Source organism: Miscanthus floridulus, chromosome 10 (assembly GCF_019320115.1).
Source record: "Miscanthus floridulus cultivar M001 chromosome 10, ASM1932011v1, whole genome shotgun sequence".
In the NCBI taxonomy this organism is placed as follows: Eukaryota; Viridiplantae; Streptophyta; class Magnoliopsida; order Poales; family Poaceae; genus Miscanthus; species Miscanthus floridulus.
This window is the reverse complement of record NC_089589.1, coordinates 99,007,679-99,027,807: the sequence shown is the minus strand read 5'-3', so window position 1 is coordinate 99,027,807 and position 20,129 is coordinate 99,007,679. Positions and strand designations below refer to the sequence as shown.

Genomic DNA, 20,129 nt, shown 5'->3' with positions numbered 1-20,129 from the left:
AAGCATCTCAAGTTTGAGCAAATTTATATAATAAAATAGTAAAAAATTTATGATATCAAATAAGTATCATTAGATACTTCATTAAATATATTTTCATAGTATACCTATTTGAGGTTATAAATCTTTGTAATTCTCTCTATAAATCTGGTTAAACTTGAGATGCTTTCATTCTCTAAGAAAGTTGGAATGACTTATAATTTGGAATTGAGGTAGTATGTATATAGTGATTCTATGCGTGGAGTGAATTAGCACAAGCTACCTTTTCTAGTTCCTTGTCCTATAAGTAGTTTGTTTTAGAAAATCACTTCACATAATCAAATAAAAATCGCTTCACAGAATTTGATGTCTATGCTCTTTTCTATGCAAAATTAAAATCAGATTGGATTCTTAAGCTAGACATACGAGTAGTGACAACTGACAAAGGAATCAAACGAATGTGATCTTAGTGCACTTATTTAAGATTCATTGCTTTTACATTTGAATGGCTAGTCTATAGTAGCCAATACGTATGTTGGTAGTAGCCAAGATTATACACTGAGATCAATAGACAAATTTTCAAAGATGTACACTTTAAGGCTACTTTATTCATTAGATCATGTGTATTAATAAGATCGTATATTCCAATAAAATTTGGCGCGCCAGCTACATTTCGGCAAAAAAAAAAAAGCCAAGCAGCGGGAAAAAAAATTCGCTACATCTCGTCTGCAGTCCACATCTGCTGCATACGGAGTCACACCGACGCACGCGACGAACGGACGCCCGGCTGCTCCTTTACCACGCTCGGCGCCATCAAGCTGGCAAGCACGCAATTTAGGTCATGTTTGGTTCCTACAGTTGTCACATCAAATATTTAGATAAATGTATGGAGTATTAAATATAGACTAATTATAAAACTAATTGCACAACTTGTGATTAATTTGTGAGACAAATCTTTTAAGCCTAATTAGTCTATGATTCGACAATATGGTGCTACAGTAAACATGTGCTAATGACAGATCAGTTATGCTTAAAAAATCGTCTCGCAAATTAGCCTTCATCTATATAATTAGTTTGTAATTAATCTATATTTAATGCTCCTTATTAGTATCTAAACATTCGATGTGACATAAATTTTAAGAGCGACTAAAGAACCAAACACCCCCTTAGCCGGCTGCAAAGCATGCCCATGCGCTCAAAACGAGGTTTCAAGTTGCTATTGATTGCACGCGCATCGGGATTTTTGGAATATAAAACTTAAATGCAAATATCTACTAAACCAATATCCAATTTTTAAAATTTTTAACCATTGTATTCCTTATGATTTGGTCTACAAAACAAAATCACACATATCTATATTTAGACTAGGTAGCGTGACCGTGCGTTGCTACAGGATAGCTAACATTTTATACTAAAAACACACGGATCGCACGATACGATAACAATAATGTAAAGTTAGATACCAGCGTTAAAGTGACATTTAATGCTAAAAATACAAAGTTTGTGAAATTAACACGGTCACAGAGTGCACCACGTGGCATGCTCATAAACTCTACTTTATAGACCTTTCCGTGATGCAGCTAAGATAATATTTTATATCGGCAAGAGGCAATCTTCAATATCCATTTCTTTTGTGCGTCAAAAAAATCTACGAATAAGTTCCACGACATCTCCATATCATCCTGTACACAAGTTCGAGTAGAGTGGCCGTGCTAATGCTATGGCAGCATTTCAAGGATGCACGTGAAAATTACCAAATGATTTTTTCCATGCCCGTGCTAACGCTATGGTAAACAACAAAAAGACTATGTTTCTTAAAGATAACGTAAATAGTAAACATGCACGTGCGACACACACGTGACTATATCGTGATTGCTCATGCATTGAGATGGATGAAATTTATGTATCAGCGGTGACATATTTTTGTGATAAAAAATCATATTAACCATTGTTGACTATGATTCATGACTACTCTCATGATGCAACACACTGGAACACACTGCAACCCTGATTTGTTATCTGTATGAACCAGGGAAGAGAACGGAAATTACTAATTTGTCGTGCCCCATTAGACAACATAAATCCCACAAAGAGATCATGTTAAACATGAGAACTGATGAATGCTCGAATTCTTTTGACAGGTCAGAAAATATAAGGAAATTTGAAAGATCATTAGACATCATGTTAATGCATATAGATTTTTTGTTCCTTATTTGCCATATATCCCAGTATCTCAACAATTAGCATATCACATTGAATCATAAAAAAATTGGACCATGGTGAGATACAGAAGCATCTGATTATGCATAGTAGATATAGTCTCTGATGGACAATATTTTTGAAGCAAAATCTACAAATCATTCACTATTTTAACAGTGCTCTAGTGGTACCGAAGCAATCTCAAGTAGGTTTTCTATGTTTTAGTCTTTATTTCAGATAACCATTAATTTTTTTCATCGATAAACAATGTTAAACAATTCGGGCAGCCTAAACTGATGCAACACATTGCCTCCATCTGATCCATATCCACTCCAAGTCAACATAAACATGAGTTAAAAGCAGGTTTCAAATGAATTCCTTACTCGGTTTCACCCACCTTCAGACCATGGTGAATCAACCCGTAGAAATCAGGTAAAAGTGGCACACACCGAAGACAATAGGAGTAGAAAACAATTAAAAAAGGGAAATCAGTATATACATGATATTTGAAATTAGAAATCAAATCACCATGGTTAAGGGGTTGCATGCTGCAGTATTCTTTTCAAATCGAAATGAAGGTCGATCCTTCTACATGGTCGAGAGAAAATCTGAAGCATGACATACATGAAAGTGAATGGTCAGCAAAAATTTAGAAGCAAGACATAGTAAAAAGCACACGTTACCCATATTATATCAATTTAAACAGTTGTAACTTTAAATGCAGAAGTAGTAAATATACAAGTCCTATATTAAATAAAAAATCAGAAGCAAAGTTTAACTCTCTGTCGGGTTCATAAACCCGGGGTCCCTCGCTGATCGGCTTCCCAACAAAGGCTCGGCCCAAGCAGACAACGCGCAACTCATGGGTCGGCCCAAGTATCTGGACAACAGGAGGGCTATGCCTACCCCGTCACAAACGACGGACCCGGATTCCACTCGATCATACCCGTTAGCGAACTCACCGAGCGCGTCACTCGAGCCCGAGCAATCGGAACAAGGGACAAAACTCAGCCCCTCCGGTTGTGAGAAACCGAGGATGGGGTAATGCACACAACTCAAACTGACCCCCACCAAAGCCCAACGGGGCTCGGGGGCTCAAGACACCAAACGCCCGGGTCTGTGACCCCGAACTCACCCCATCCATCGGCTATGCTTTGACTGCACACTAAACGCCCGGGTCTGCGACCCCGAACTCGCCTTATCCATTGGCTACGCTTCGACTACACACCAAAGGCCCGGGTCTGCGACCCTAAACTCACCCCATCCATCAGCTACGCTTCGACTGCACACCAAACGCCCGGGTCTACAACCCCAAACTCGCCCCATCAGGATCCACGAACTTTGGCTCGCCCGATCCCTAAAACTAACTAAACTAACTGCCTCGGCCACGCGGGCTGCACCAAGGCGAGGATCCACGACTCCGACTCGCTCGATCCCACGGCACGCACCGACGCCAGGACCCACGATCTCCGTCTCGTCCGATCCCTAAACTAACTGCCTCACCCAATCCCACGACGTGCACCGACGCTAGGATCCACGAGCTCTACCTCGCTCGACCCCAAAACTGAACACCTCGGCTGCGCAATGACACCTTGGTTAAACAATTTCCATCTCGACTAAAAAACATGCGCACACATTCGCTGACAAACACCCCTAGACGATTTTGCCCGAATCGCCCGGGGGCTTGGGGGTTACACCCGCTGACGAAATGAAAACCTCCCCCGCTGGCAACACAGACCCCCCCCCCCGATGATTTTGCCCAAATCGCCTAGGGGCTCGGGGGCTACACCCGCAGGTGCGCTCACGCGCACCCGCCGTCAAGACAAAAAATTCCCCAGACGATTCTGCCCGAATCGCCCAAGGGCTCAGAGGCTCCTGTCGGGTTCATAAACCCGGGGTCCCTCGTGGATCGGCTTCCCAACAAAGGCTCGGCCCAAGCAGACAACACGCAACTCATGGGCCGGCCCAAGTATCTGGACAATAGGCCAGAAGGGCGATCCAGTCACCGACCAGAAGGTCTAGCCGAGGAGGAATGACTCCCGTTCTCCGACTCTGGCCCACCTTTCCGATCGGAGAGCTCACTTCGGTCTCCAGCCCACCTCCAGACGGCCTCTCGGACCGGAAGGCCTAGCCAAAGCACTACTTCTGACTTCGACCCCACGTCTCCGATCGGGGTACGCAAAAACCCTGCTCACTGCTCTTCTCCAACTGGCGCAATCAGAGTCGACTGGGACCAACCGACCGGGGACGCCCGCTCAGAAAGGACTAGGGAACAAACGGAGAAAGCAAAGCAAGGCGCACAAGTCAAACCATGATACCAGGGACCGTACCCTGTACACCTACAGAAACAATACTCTGCAACCTCCCTGACACAAACAGTGTTGTAGGTGTCGACATTTTCCCTATAGTATTGTGGGCGCCATTAACTCCCATGCGGTAACACTCCCCCCACATGCCTCTGCGCATCGACAGTGTTGTGGGCGCCGGCATTTACCATACCGAGTGAACATGGTGAAACCCCTCATATGCCTCTGGGCATCAACAGTATAGCAGGTACCGATGTCTGCCATACTCGAACAAAATGACAACCTCCCACGTGCATTCGACATCCAACAGTGTTGTGGACACCTACCATCATCATGTACCCGCTGGCATGGGCAACAAGGCTTAGAAGCATACGTACTCTCTCCCTCTCACTTGTAAGGCCATCCCCTTCATCTATAAAAGGGGATGCGCTCTCCCCCAACATTTAAGTCATTCCAGATTCATTAGATCGATCAAGTTCACTAGTTCACAACCACAAAACCACCAGGTTCGAACCTCAAGCACACGCTTGAACACTTAGCTCATAGCGGAGCTCCCGTCACTCTCGGCCCTTCCGACCAGAGTCTGACCGGACGCCTCATACACCCCATCTTTCTCCTTCTCGTTTATAACCCCACTGCAAACTTCGAGCACCTAGGCTCAGGAATAAAGTCACCGACCGACTTAAATTGGACATAGGGCATGTTGCTTGAACTAGTATAAACCCTGTGTCATTGAGTGCTAGGCCATCTCCGATCACAACGTACGGTAAAACTACAAATATTTACTTGTTGGTCACTTTCTGCACCGACAGTTGGCGCCGTCCGTGGGGAAGACGTTGTACGTTCAACACTTTTTGGTCATCGGATGGCCCACTTTTCTGCCACCTTCACCATGGCAAGCTCAAGCGATATGACTCACTTCAGCTCACTGGAGTTTCCCGCACTTCCACCGGTTGGGATGTGGGTTCCACCCATCTTTGAGCCGTCCTAGACCTTCCTCTTTGGAAGCCTGGACTTTGTCGTCGATTGGCTCGGCGTACTACACCTCCACGAGGAGACTCTTGTTCCGACACCCATCGGAGAGGCGCCCTCCATCGGCTCTAGGACGCACGACGACTTCAACAATGAGGCATTTGCGCTTCATTCCGAGCAAACTCTCTGCTCAAACCCTACTATGAGTAATATGCATACTGTAATTTACTCTCTATTTACTATCTCCCGCCGATTGTCCGATGGGACCGTATTGACCGCATCGCGAACACCGTACGATTGGTTCTCCTATGGCCTCGCGTTCCCCATGGACGCGTGTGCCCAGGGGCTCCAAGGGACGCTGCCGCCATCTCCCCTCACATCCCAATTCATGGGAATGGCGAGCTACGCTCCTAGCACTTTCCACGAATTCCCAGATGACGAGGGTGAGAGCGACGACTCCAGCATCGGCGACGTGGCACCTAGCCACCATCCGTCCTGGGAGTGCGCTATGGTGGACGCTCCGGGACAGCCGTCGGTCATTGCGGAGTCCGCACAAACTCACACCCCTCGGGACCCACGTGTGGGGGCCCTCATGTTTGCGCAAGGGCACATCAAGGAACTACGACAACGGCGGCAGATCCAGCCGCCACCTATGTCGGCATGCTCGATGTAGCATGTTGCACCCCATGCGCATAACCTGGCAGGTGGCACCTGGGGTCACGCTCGCCAGGTCAAACATGACATAATGAACGAGGGCAACGATCTCCCACAGTTCACTCAGGCTAGCCGGAACATCGCTGATGCAGCAATGCTTCTGTGCGGCGTTCCCGAGCCCATCGACCCTAGGAGCGGGTGGTCTACCGTAACCTCTGGGTTCTAGTAGAAGCCACCGCTGTTCAATAAGTGGAAGGCTCCACATTGTGACTCCGACACATGCCATCTCTCCCCACCGAGGGAGCAGGGACGCGCCAGACGGATCGCTCCATCCGCTCACCGCTACAGCCGCTAGGTGTGGCTCGGGAGGCTGCAGCCATGCCTCGGTCTGACCTAGCACCTACTCCACACCGACCACCGGTACATGAGCGGCCCGATCCGCATCAGGACGCTCGCAGCATCGTCAGCAACCGGCATCAGGCCCGGCATGATGATGACATCCACCAGGCGGCGGTGAGAGCAGGCGACAAGGATCTTGGCCACACCATCGAGGGGAGCAGTGAAACACGCCCCAGGCACGGTCACCGGCTAGACGACCGGAGTCCTAGCCCTGAGGGTCTAGGACCATGGGCCTTTGACCGGTGTATCCGGAGAGCGCTGTTCCCACAGCGCTTTCGACCGCCCACCAACATCACCAAGTATACTAGGGAGACAAACCTCGGTATTTGGCTCGAAGATTTCTAGCTCGCCTACCGAGCCAGAGGGGTGGATGATGACTATTTCATCATTCAGTATCTCCCCATCTACGTGGGAGAACATGTTTGGGCATGGCTTGAATTCCCCTCGCACGACACATCCGTGACTAGGCAGACCTCAAGAGGGTCTTCATCGGAAATTTCCAGGGGACGTATGTTTGCCCTGGAAACTCCTGGGACCTCAAGAGTTGCCAGCAGGAGCCCAATGAGTCCTACAGGATTACATCCATAGGTTCTCCCAACGATGCAACTCCCTCCTTGATGTCATTGACACGGACATGATTAGCGCATTCCTCTCTGGGATGACCTACGAGTCCCTGATCTACAAGCTTGGATGCCTGAAGCCCCGTACCACCCGTGACCTGCTCGACGTCGCTACTAACCACGCCTCCGGCGAGGAGGCGGTCGGAGCGGTCTTCAATGGGGGCCAAGACAAAGGCAAGGCCAAGCGCATGGACCAAGATGAGGGCCCCTCCACACAAAGGGGCAAGAAGAACAAGAAGGATCGGCGCCGATCAGACAACACCGCGTTGGTTGCCATGACTTATCGCATGTGCAAGAAGCCCCAACAGGGACTGCCTGATCACTTCAACAAGCTCATGGACAGTCCGTTCACCAACCACGCCTACCCTGTCAAACACCTCTACAAAGGACAGTGAGCTCCTCAAACATTTCCTACGATAGGCCAATGGGCCGAAAGAAGGGGACGGCAAAGAGGCGGCAGCCAAGAAAGGAGGCACGACAGGCAAGGACAGAGATGGTTTCCCCGATGCTGAGGAATGCATCATGATCTTTGTTAGATCCGACGCCATCTGGTCCAAGCGCTAGCACAAGGTACGCTATAGGGAGGCATGCGCCGCTGAGACGGCCGTTCCCTCCTTCCTCGACTGGTTAGAATCTCCGATCACCTTCAATTAGAAGGACCATCCCTCCCACATCGCATGACCGGGACGCTACCCGCTCGTCATTGACGCCATCGTCCACAAGAAGCGTCTCACCAAGGTGCTGATGGATGGAGGCAGCGGCCTCAACATCCTCTACGTCGACACCCTCGACGCCATGCGCATCCCCTGGTTGGAGTTCCGCCTGGCGGGCTCTCCCTTCCACGGGGTGATCCCGAGAGCGCAGGCATACCTGCTCGGACAAATCGACCTGCCCGTCATGTTCGGCAACCAAGCCAACTTCCGCTCGGAGGTCCTCACCTTCAAAGTGGTAGACATTCTAGGGTCCTACCATGCCATCTTGGGGCGGCCAACCTATGCCAAATTCATGGCAATCCCCAACTACACCAACCTCAAGCTGAAGATGCCAGGACCGAACGGCATCATCACCGTGAGCAGTGCCTTTTTGCATGCCTTCATGTGCGACCATGAGCACTACGAGCTCGCCACTATGGTCATCAACTCATCCGAGCTCCCATGGCTCGGGGAATCGTCAATCCCGGCAGTCCTAAACTGCAACAAACAAACCTCCTCGATGGCCTTTCGTCCGCTCGAGGAAACCAAGGCGGTGGGGATCTACCCCACCGACCCGGCCAAGACGGTGCAGATTGGGACCTAGCTCCCGACCAAATAGGAATGCGAGCTCGTTGACTTCCTGTGCGCCAATCATGATGTCTTCGCATGGCTGCCTTCTAACATGCCGAGCATACCGCGGGAGATCACCGAGCACGCTCTGTGCCTCATCCCAGGCTCGAAGCCCGCCAAGCAGTGCTTGCGTCGCTTCAACGATGATAGGCATAGGGTCATAGGCAAAGAGATCACCCAACTCCTGGTAGCCAGATTCATCAGAGAGGTATTCCACTCTGACTGGCTGGCCAATCTCGTTCTTGTCAAAAAGAAGACCGGGAAGTGGAGAATGTGCATTGATTATACTGGCCTCAACAAAGCATGTCCAAAGGATCACTTTCCTTTGCCACGCATGGACCAGATAGTCGACTCCACCTTGGGTTGCGAGATCCTCTCCTTTCTGGATGCCTACTCGGGCTATCATCAGATCACGATGAAAGAGTCTGATCAGCTTGCAACCTCGTTCATCACCCCATATGGTTCCTACTGCTACGTAACCATGCCTTTTGGCTTGAAGAACACTGGCGCCACCTACCAAAGGTGCATGCAGCAATGCTTCGCCGACCAAATCGACCCGCTCGATTAGCCTGATCAAGCCGAGCGGCCAAGACCAACGATCGCCGTCTATGTTGATGACATAGTGGTCAAAACGACTCAAGCTTGCGACCTGATCACAAACTTGGCCGCAACATTCATGAACCTCTGAAGATTCAACATCAGGCTGAATCCCGAAAAATGTGTTTTTAGGGTTCTGAAGGGGAAGCTGCTAGGATACATTGTGTCCGAGCGCGGCATCGAGGCCAACCCCAAAAAAATCATGGCCATCTCCAACATGGGTCCCATACGCAACGTCAAGGGCATGCAAAGGCTCACTGGCTGTTTGGCTGCCCTAAGCCGATTCATCTCCTGGCTCAGCGAATGGGGGATGCCACTCTATAAGCTCCTCAAAAAGACAGACACTTTTGTCTGGACTGAGGAAGCTCAGCAGGCCCTAGAGAGTCTCAAAGCGTCCCTAACGTCAGCACCGATCCTCATCGCTCCTGAACAGGGAGAACCCCTTCTCCTCTACATCATGGCCAGCAACCATGTGGTAAGCGCCATGCTGGTCGTCGAAAGGGAGGAGCCAGGACACCAACTTAAGGTCCAGCGGCCTGTATACTTCATCGTGCTGATGGCAACCTAAAAGCTCTTGCACTACTTCACCGACCACGAAGGTCTGGTACTGCCAGGTGCAGCCATGAAGTGCTCACCGACCCCAAGGTCTAGTACTGCTAGGTGCAGAAACTCCTATACGCCATGCTGATGGCAACCCGAAAGCTCCCGCACTACTTCACCGACCACAAAGTCATGGTCGTCACTTCATACCTGCTCAGGGACATCATCCACAATCGTGACGCTGCTGGATGGATCTCTAAGTGGGCACTCGAACTCATGGGCCATGACATGAGGTACATCCCCCGTACCACCATTAAGTCTCAGGCTCTCATGGATTTTGCTACCGAATGGACAAAGGTGCAGCTACCGACCCCGGACGTCACCCATGAGTACTAGACAATGTACTTCGACGGGTCCATAATGGCGCCCGACTTAGGGGCTGGAGTGGTTCTGATATCCCTGGATAGGAGTAGGCTCCGCTACACCATCTACCTCCACTTTTCAGCCTCAAACAACATCGTGGAGTATGAGGCCCTCATCAACGGACTATGCATCGCCATCGAGCTTGGTGCTACATGACTCTACATTCATGGTGACTTGGAGCTAGTCGTTGATCAGGTCATGAAGGAGTCCTCTTGCAAAAGCCCCCTCATGGTAGCATACTACCAAGAGGTACGCAAGCTCGAGGACAAATTCTAGGGGATCGAGCTGCATCACGTCTCCCGAAAGGACAACGATGCCCTCGATTTCCTTACAAAATTGGCCGCCAGGCGGGATCCATCCCCAAGCGGGGTCTTCATCAACGACGTCCATGAGCCGTCCGCCCGCATCCTGGAAGGTCTGGTCCAGACACACCCCAATGCTTAGCCGTTGCCCGGGGGCTCTAACCCCGACACCAAGCTAGCGCCTGGGGGCTCCGACCCCAATGCCAAGCCAGCGCTTGGGGGCTTCGATCCTAGTACCTCCATGATGATGTCACCCGCCAATGTCGCCATATTAGCACTTGATCAAACTGACTGGCGAGCGCCGCTACTCGCCTACCTCCTCAAGGAGGTTCTCCCACCCAAAAGGACTGAAGCCCAATGGATCGCTCGACACGCCAAGACCTTCGTCGTGCTCGGTGATGAGCTCTACAAATGGAGTCCATCAGGAGTGCTCATGAAGTGCATCCCCACCAACCAGGTGAAGCAGCTCCTCCTCGAGGTCCATGCCGAGATTTGCGGACATCATGCAGCCCCAAGGTCGCTGGTCAGAAAAGCCTTTCGCCAAGGTTTTTACTAGCCCACCACGCTATGAGATGCAGAGAAGGTCGTTCGTAGGTGTGAAGGATGCCAGTTCTATGCTTGACAAACCCATTTGCTGGAATAGGAGCTCCAAACCATCCCCATCACCTGTCCATTCACGGTCTGGGGCCTCAACATGGTAGGACCCCTCAAAAAGGGCCCAAGCGGCTTCACTCACCTACTCATAGCAGTTGACATGTTCACCAAGTGGATAGAGGCCAAGGACATCACCAACATCTGCTCGGAAGAGGCAGTCAAATTCTTCCTCGACATCATCTACTGGTTCAACGTTCCTAACTATATCATCACTGACCACAGGACTAACTTCACCGAAAAGAAGTTCCTAGACTTCAGTGATGGATATGGCATCAGGATCGACTGGGCCTCAGTCAGACATCCATGAACTAACGGTCAGGTCGAGCGTGCCAATGGCATGGTCCTCCAAGGACGTAAGTCATGCATCTTTGATTGACTCAACAAGTACGCTGGGCGATGGGTTGTAGAGGTCCTAGCAATCCTTTGGAGCCTAAGAACGACCCCAAACCAATCCATAGGGTTCACAGCCTTCTTCCTGGCCTACAAAGCTAAGGCAGTGCTGCCCTCTGACCTCGACCATGGTGTCCCAAGAGTGAAGGCTTTTGACCGCGACCGAGCCGTGGAGGCTCAGCAAGATGTAGTCGACCTGCTCAAAGAGGCCCACGAGATGACTGTCATCTGCTCCGCTCGCTACCAACAAACCCTCCGCAGGTACCTGAAAGGAAGATCAGGGGAGGATACTCGAAGTCAGAGATCTCATACTCTGAAGGACCCAATCAACGAAGGAAAAACACAAACTCTCTCCACCATGGGAAGGGTCCTATATGGTGACCAAAGTAATCCAACTGGGCACCTACTGATTGGAGGACAACAACGGCAACGTTCTCACCAACACTTGGAACATTGAACAGCTACGTCGTTTTCCCCTAAATTTGGTCTTACCGCTTTTTAGCCAACACTTGCTCTTGTAAAAGCTCCCTAGCCCGAACATTTTTAGCCCAGGTCGCTCGGGGGCTCCATAAGGGTACAATACTTAATATTACCTCTCTTTTTTTACTATCACATGGTAAACAACTTTGCCCCCGAACGGAAACACATTCCATTCCTTTGATTGCCCTACGTAACTCTGTTCTTACTTCTAGCCGAACACACCCTGCCACGACCTACGGTTATGAGCAGTCGAGCCCCGTGGGCTAGGCCCAGGTTCTTAAATAGCTGCAGCCTACGGAACTAATGGGCAGGTGTGAAAAAGAAAGGATAAAAACAAAAGTTACGCTAGGATAAAAAACAAGGAATGGAAAGTGGTTCTATCACAAGAACAGAACTGATGGATTCATTGATACAAACACTGTTCACATGGGGGCTCACTCACAACTATTACATTTTCTAACTACTTCTAATCCAAATACTACTGTGGCCCCTTGATGACATCGCCTGACGCCAAAGAAGAGACCACAGCACACGCCGCCAGACGTAACCACCGCTATAGGGGCCCGACCGGTTCCGTTCCCTCAACTTTGGTGAGCGCAACGGGTACCTCAAGGGACCCACCCGATTCCATCCCCTCGACTTTAGCGAGCGCAACAGCTACCTCAAGGGCATCACACCCATAGATGCTCAGCAGAAGAGCATGGAGCTCCTAACCTTCTCATGTAATCAAGGCAGCTCCTGGGCAAGGACGCTGCTACCGAGGTATGGCCGCCATGGCTGGAAGAGATCTCATCAAACTTTATGAACTGGCCAACCTGAGCAGCTGCAAACACGGAACTCTTCACCGACATGATCCTGAGCAACTTCCCCTCTAACAAGGCTCACCCAGTGAAGATCCACCGGAGAAAATCCTCACACGGCTCCATCCTAAAAAAGGCCTCGCAGATAAATCCAGCACGCCACCCCCTTCGGAGGAAGTCATCCCTTCTCAGGCAAAGACAGCCAGCACTGCCTCGGGTAGCCTCCAGCTCGACATCATGCTCCAGATTCACAAAAGGATCTGTAAGTCCTCCCCATCGATTACCCTCTCTCTCACTAAGGAACCGTCATGGCATACAAGCACTCTCGGTGAGGAGGAAGAAGGAGGAAAGACAATAGTTGGAGAATAGGCAAAGGACTGTGACAGAGAGCCCTCTCCCCCCCTATTTAAGGAGAAAACATGACAACTGAAGAGGGGCAAAAGATCGGAGCAAAAAACTCTCTCCCTTCCCCCATTCAATGCGGATGGGAAACGAGGGGACGCACACTGACCGATGGGACGACGCCTGGTCAGACGGAATGTCGCCTGGTAAGACAGGACATGGCCTAGGTATGGCCCACCACTATTGCATGTCAGGCACAAAAACCAAAGTGTCACCATGCGCAGGCAGCTCTCCGCCTCCCTAGGCGAAACTTGGAAAAACCCAAACGACGGGATCTCCGCCAGGAGAAACCATCGGGCTTCCTAAATCGATCGAACGACTCAAACAAAACACCAAGAGAAAGGTAAGGAGCGAAGGGACGCTCCATATAGGACACGCCAACTCTATCATGAATGACGAGCACGGGTCCCGGTCGGACATTTCTAATTAGAGCTCTTCAAACCCCGTCACTCGAGTCATCAAGGTAACACTGTCGACCCCCGCTATTTCTTTATAACCATTTCATACATCCATACACGCATTCATTCCATAATGCCCATGCCCTCTGGATGATTCAAGCGCTGAACCGCCCGGGGGCTTGGGAACTAAGCATCGCACATGAAGCGAAATGCATCACAATGCTTCGTGTTGCGTCATGAAGAGGTAGTTGCCTCATTTGACATAAGCAACGACTGACTAGGGTTGGCCGCCCCAGGAAGGGCTCAAGGCCGCCCTACATCAAACAGAGCTAGGGGAGAAAACACAGATGAGTCCCATGTGGCCCTCGCCCCATCTGCCCCAAAGCAGACATGGTCATCTCAACCTTCTCGTTCGATCCTGAACCTCTTGCCAAGCCCATAGAATCTCCATCGAGGGGAGGCCGTTAGGCCACCCAGGTCGGTCTCCAGAACGACCAAGGCATCTATCAAGTTGTAGGTAAAGGAGCAGTGGAATGTCACAAGAGGGCTATGCCAACCCCGTCACGAACGACGGACCTGGATTCCACTCGATCATACCCATTAGCGAACTCAACGAGCTCGTCACTCGAGCCCGAGCGATCGGGACAAGGGACAAAACTCAACCCCTTCAGTTGTGAGAAACCGAGGACAGGGTAATGCACACAACTCAAACCGACCCCCACCAAAGCCCAATGGGGCTCGGGGGCTCAAGACACCAAACGCCCGGGTCTGCGACCTCGAACTCACCCCATCCATCGGCTACGCTTTGACTGCACACCAAACGCCCAGGTCTGCGACCCCGAACTCACCCCATCCATCGGCTATGCTTTGACTACACACCAAAGGCCCGGATCTGTGACCCCAAACTCACCCCATCCATCAACTACGCTTTGACTGCACACCAAACGCCTGGGTCTGCAACCCTAAACTCGCCCCATCAGGATCCACGAACTCCGACTCGCTTGATCCCTAAAACTAACTAAACTAACTGCCTTAGCCACGCGGGCTACACCAAGGCAAGGATCCATGACTCCGACTCGCTCGATCCCATGGCACGCATCGACACCAGGACCTGCGAGCTCCGTCTCATCCGATCCCTAAACTAACTGCCTCGCCCAATCCCACGGCGCGCACCGATGCCAGGATCCACGAGCTCTACCTCGCCCGACCCCAAAACTGAATGCCTCGACTGCGCAATGACACCTTGGTTAAACAATTTCTATCTCGACTAAAAAACACGCACACATGTCCGCTGACAAACACCCACAGACGATTCTGCCCGAATCGCCCGGGGGCTCGGGGGTTACACCCGTTGACGAAATGAAAACCTCCCCCCGCTGGCAACATAGAACCCCCCCCCCCGACGATTCTGCCCAAATCGCCCAGGGGCTCGGGGGCTACACCCGCGAGTGCGCTCGCGCATACCCGCCGTCAAGACAAAAAATCCCCCAGACGATTCTGCCCGAATCGCCCAGGGGCTCGGGGGCTCAAGTCAGGTTCATAAACCCAGGGTCCTTTCGTGGACCGGCTTCCCAACAAAGGCTCGGCCCAAGCAGACAACACGCAACTCATGGGCCGGCCCAAGTATCTGGACAATAGGCTAGAAGGGCGATCCAGTCACCAACCGGAAGATCTGGCCGAGGAGGAGCGACGCCCGTTCTCCGACTCCGGCCCACCTTTCTGATCGGAGAGCTCACTTCCGTCTCTAGCCCACCTCCGGACGGCCTCTCCGACCGGAAGGCCTAGCCAAAGCACTACTTCAGACTCCAACCCCACGTCTCCGATCGGGGTACGCAAAAACCCTGCTCACTGCTCTTCTTCGACTAGCGCAATCAGAGTTGACTGGGACCAACCGACCGGGGACGTCCACTCAGAAAGGACTAGGGAACGAATAGAGAAAGCAAAGCAAGGCGCACAAGTCAAACCATGATACCAGGGACCGTACCCTGTACACCTATAGAAACAGTACTCTGCAACCTCCCTGACACAAACAGTGTTGTAGGCGCCGACATTTTCCCTGCAGTATTGTGGGCGCCATTAACTCCCATGCGGTAACACTCCTCCCACATGCCTCTGGGCATCAATAGTGTTGTGGGCGCCGGCATTTATTGTACTGAGTGAACATGGTGAAACCCCTCACATGCCTCTGGGCATCAACAGTATAGCAGGTACCGACGTCTGCCATACCCGAACAAAATGACACAACCTCTCACATGCATTCGACATCCAACAGTGTTGTGGACGCCTACCATCATCCTGTACTCGCCAGCGTGGGCAACAAGGTTTAGAAGCATACGTACTCTCTCCCTCTCACTTGTAAGGCCATCCCCTTCATCTATAAAAGGGGATGCGCTCTCCCCCAACATTCAAGTCATTCTAGATTCATTAGATCGATCAAGTTCACTAGTTCACAACCACAGAACCGCTAGGTTCGAACCTCAAGCACACGCTTGAACACTTAGCTCATAGCGGAGCTCCCGTCACTCTCGTCCCTTCCGACCGGAGTCCGACCGGACGCCTCGTACACCCCATCTTTCTCCTTCTCGTTTGTAACCCCACTGCAAACTTCGAGCACCTGGGTTCAGGAATAAAGTCACCGACCGACTCAAACTGGACGTAGGGCACGTTGCCTGAACCAGTATAAACCCTGTGTCATTGAGTGCTAGGCCACCTCCGATCACAACGTATGGCAAAACTACAAATATTTACTTGTTGGTCACTTTCTGCACCGACACTCTCAAAGTGATTATATAGAACAAAGCACAGTTAAACTTGGGGCTTGAATATTGGGAAGTTCTTGAGCAAAAGAATGCTAGCAAATGACAAGGTTGGAATGTTATTTTCACAAGTTATGAGAAACAAATAAGTTTTCTAGCAAAAGAATGCTAGAGAACAAGGTTGAAATGAACAGAAATTGGTAGCTCCTGATCTATTGAACGAAATTCAGGGTACAAGGGGTATCAGTTTTATCCAAAACCTAAGTCCATGGCTATGAAAAAATACATTAATATGTTAGTTTTCTTCAAAATTTAAGTCTATCTGCCCCCCCCCCCCCCCCACCCACCCACACACACAAAAATGAGAAAGAAATATCCTGGCTGCCTCTCTGTAGAAGATAAAACACGGAAAATATCAATGTATGACCAGTATGTGTGGTTAAAAGATTGTAGAATGTTTGGACAAAGATAGTAAAGATAGCATCTTGCTTTATGTCACTATTGAAAAATCCATAAATATTTTGGTTTTCTTTTCATTTGTATGTTAAGTAAAGACCAACCTTTGTTCCTGTCAAACAGAAAATAAAGAGCAAAATCTAGTCCATTTTTGCACAACAAATATAATTGGACAGAAAGAACAAAAATCAAAAGTATGTCGAGGCAGCAGGCAGAAATAGGATGAGAAATAAAAACAGTGAATGATCAAATGTCTATCAAAATAATGAAGAAAAAGATTTACCTTCATTTGTACTATAAATCTTCAATATCACTTTCTATACTATCCGCAACCTCAGGGTATTTTCATTCTGGACCTGGTTGAAAGAAAGAAAAAAAAACTTATGGATGCTCAGTTCTCATTCTCTCTCTCTCATCTATTGGACCATAGCTAATTCTTTCTTTCTCTAGGTTCACATCTTTTTCTTTTTCTAGGCAGCGATCATTGGAAGCAACATCTGTGCTGCAGCTATATATTAAAATATTTGCCCTCTTGTCCATCTAAATAAAAAAAATACTAAGTTAGAAGTTATTCATCTCAATGACTCGTAATAAGCATAGATGGCAGTCACTGCAATGCAACATACAGATCATGTATATGTTCGCAAAGAAAAAAATCAACTAATCATGTGCATGTGTTAATTCTGAGGTAAAAAAAATACAAGTACGACATGGTCGATCTGTTCATCACCCGTGAAGGAGGATTTGGAGGAGAGTGTCGATATGATTTTATCAGATGAGAAGGGAGTGAAGGAGGGTGCCATCTTAGAGGAGGGTATGACGAAGGTACTCGGTCTTCTTACCTGGAGAAGGATGGGACGTCCGTTCTCCCGCTTGGCTGGACGGCCGGCGACAATGGAGGGCCACCGCCTCTTGCTCGTGCGTCGCAAACCCGGCCGTTGCACGAGTTGGATGTGCCCCAAGGGCTGGCCGCAGCAGGAGACGGAGGTGCCCTAAGGGCCGACGACGCAGGGATGAGAGGCCTGGCAGATGGAAGTGGCAGTGGGAGGAGGTCGTTGTCACCGGTGTTTGACCCATCAGCAGCGCGACATTGTTGCCCTGTGTGCAGCACCCTCGATCGGCGCCACCAAGATGTGCACGCCCCCCCCCCCCCCCCCCCCCCCCCCCCATGCGCGGGCGAGCCAAGGAAGAGGCGACACCACGGATCGCATGCGTGATATGCGGCGTTTGAGTTTAGAAAGACAATTTTTACATCAGAAATCCTATACTATTTCTAAATTATCATAACCACATTTATATATCCATTCCCTCTTGTACATTTGCATCAGGAATCCTTTATTAATCTTTATTTTTTTCCCACCATTCCACCTGCCTGTGCACAGAGCCCAAGTCACTTACCCGCATGGATCCATCACTTCTATTCCTAAAAGTGAGCAAATCAAATTGTGCAACCAAATGGCGAACTCTGAAACTGAATAAACTCTTGCTTTCTTTTGGTTATAGTAACGTATAGGTGCTAATATATAGGGACCTAATATTGCAAGAGTCGGTCCATGTATAAATCATTTATATAGTGACATGGCAATGCAGTCCACAGGTTATTTCTACAAGAAATTTTGTGGATATGCAAAAATTGTTGTACCTGTGTTCTTAGGGTTGGCATTCTGTATGCCTGTTTCTAATTGTGTTTAGATTGTATCTTAGAGTTCTACTGCAGTGCACTAAAAATTCTAAACCAAAAAAACCATACCGATATTCGTTCATATAGATGTGCACTAAAAATTCTAAATCCAACTAGATGTTGATTTAGAATAAGAAGAAAGCAAAATAGAGCTCCTGAAAGCAAAACAGAGCGCCTGAGGTGATTCTGTCAGTCTTTTATTATCTCAATCATTGGAGAAGAAGTAAAGTTATTAAACAAAGGAAGGGCACAACTACATCAGAGAAATAGAAGCAGCCTATACAAAAATCAAATGGAAGTACAGGAAGCACAGTTCATCCATGGCAATAAGCTAATGGAAGGTTGTGGAAGAAAATACAACATAAACGCATATAATTTCCTCAACGATTGTCATCCGGTAGAGCTCTGTTGCCTAGAAATGTGAAACTTTCATCATTGTAACAAATAGGGGCATTAGTTGATGTGGATGCGACGTCAGGCATAGACAAAAGTCTGCAGTTAATTATTCGTTGCAATGGAAGATGAAATCCTGAGGTATAGTCTTGCATGAATGCATCCAACTATGATTCATGGATAGAGGTATCTTGCAGGTGGACGACATGTCTTTTAATCATTATGTCACAACTCAAACCAAACAATGGACAAATCAAATCAAATTTGACGGTATGTTTTTTGTTTATTTGTCATCGTACCAATTAACAGCATAGACGGAGACCCGAGCAATGGAGAGACGCCAGTACCTGGATCTGCTGTCGCCGGAGGCCTTGCGCGCACTGGCAGCAGGGCTGCGCCGATAGGGTTTGACCGTGGGGGGGGGGGGGGGGCTCCCGTGCTGGCACGACACAGCGGCATGCTGCCAGCGTCGAGAAGAGGGAAGGGTGGACCGCACAACGCTGGGAGAGGCGGAGCACAACGCGAATCCGAGCCGGCGAGGTCGGAGCGGCTGCTGGTGGCGCCGGCGGCGTCGTAACCTCGTGGTGGAGGCGGGGGAGGGGTAGACAGTGTTGGGCAGTGCCCTCGGCGCCGGCGAGATGCGCAACTGACGATGGGGGTGGAGAGAGAAGCCGGCGGCAGTGGCGGCGGCGGCGTGCGGAGCAGAAGCCGAGCGGGGCGAGCGGTGGAGATAGGGGTGGGGAGCGCAATTTTGGAGACGGGGGTGGGGATTGCACGGCACGCGGTGATTATTTTGGAGACGGGGGTGGGTATCACAAGGGGAGGGGCGGACCGACGGAGCGACAATTGTCGCACGAAACGGTGGTCTTACTTTCTTTCTTTTTAGTTGTAGGAGAAGAAGAAAAAATAACGATGACACATAGACCCTACACGTCATATTCATAGTTGTTAGAAAATTTGGCATGGATGGCTCTCATGCAAACGATATTTTTACCAACATTAGAGCATATCTAAGAGTCTTTCTAAAATTTATTCTTTAAATCATCATTTGAAGAGAAATTTGAGTAAAAATCTCTTTCTATATCGTTGTATCCTCCAATAGGTTTTCTATATCTTGTGCGCAGTGTACAAAGCCATCTTCACTCTTCATCTTTGGCTAGCGAGAAATCCGCAATTAAGGATGTCTATATTTGGATATCCAATTGAATAGGCTGTTGGAAGATTTTTTTTATTAAAATCTTTATTTCTGTAAATTAGAAAGAATATAAAGAGTCCCTCGAGATGCTCTTAACCATTTTTTTGATGGGGGCATTAGCCAAATTTTAGTAGGGCTATGAACCAAACAACATAGTTTTGTACATGTTTTGGTATTGCCGCCTCTGTGACTATGGACAAACTTTTAGCTTGCC

General features: G+C 49.4%; 1 long non-coding RNA gene across 2 annotated transcripts; it reads right to left on the bottom strand.

The window, feature by feature from the left end:
* Window positions 1–612: 612 nt before the first annotated feature.
* On the bottom strand, window positions 613–17,727 carry LOC136485856 (uncharacterized). 2 transcript variants are annotated; one of them, XR_010766587.1, is made up of 4 exons: window positions 17,489–17,727; window positions 16,930–17,002; window positions 2,704–2,783; window positions 613–828 (listed from the first exon to the last, which is right to left on the bottom strand). It is a non-coding gene; the product is annotated as an uncharacterized lncRNA (long non-coding RNA). The 2 variants fall into 2 exon arrangements; XR_010766586.1 differs by lacking the exon at window positions 613–828 and having other exon boundaries at window positions 2,534–2,783.
* Window positions 17,728–20,129: the final 2,402 nt, after the last annotated feature.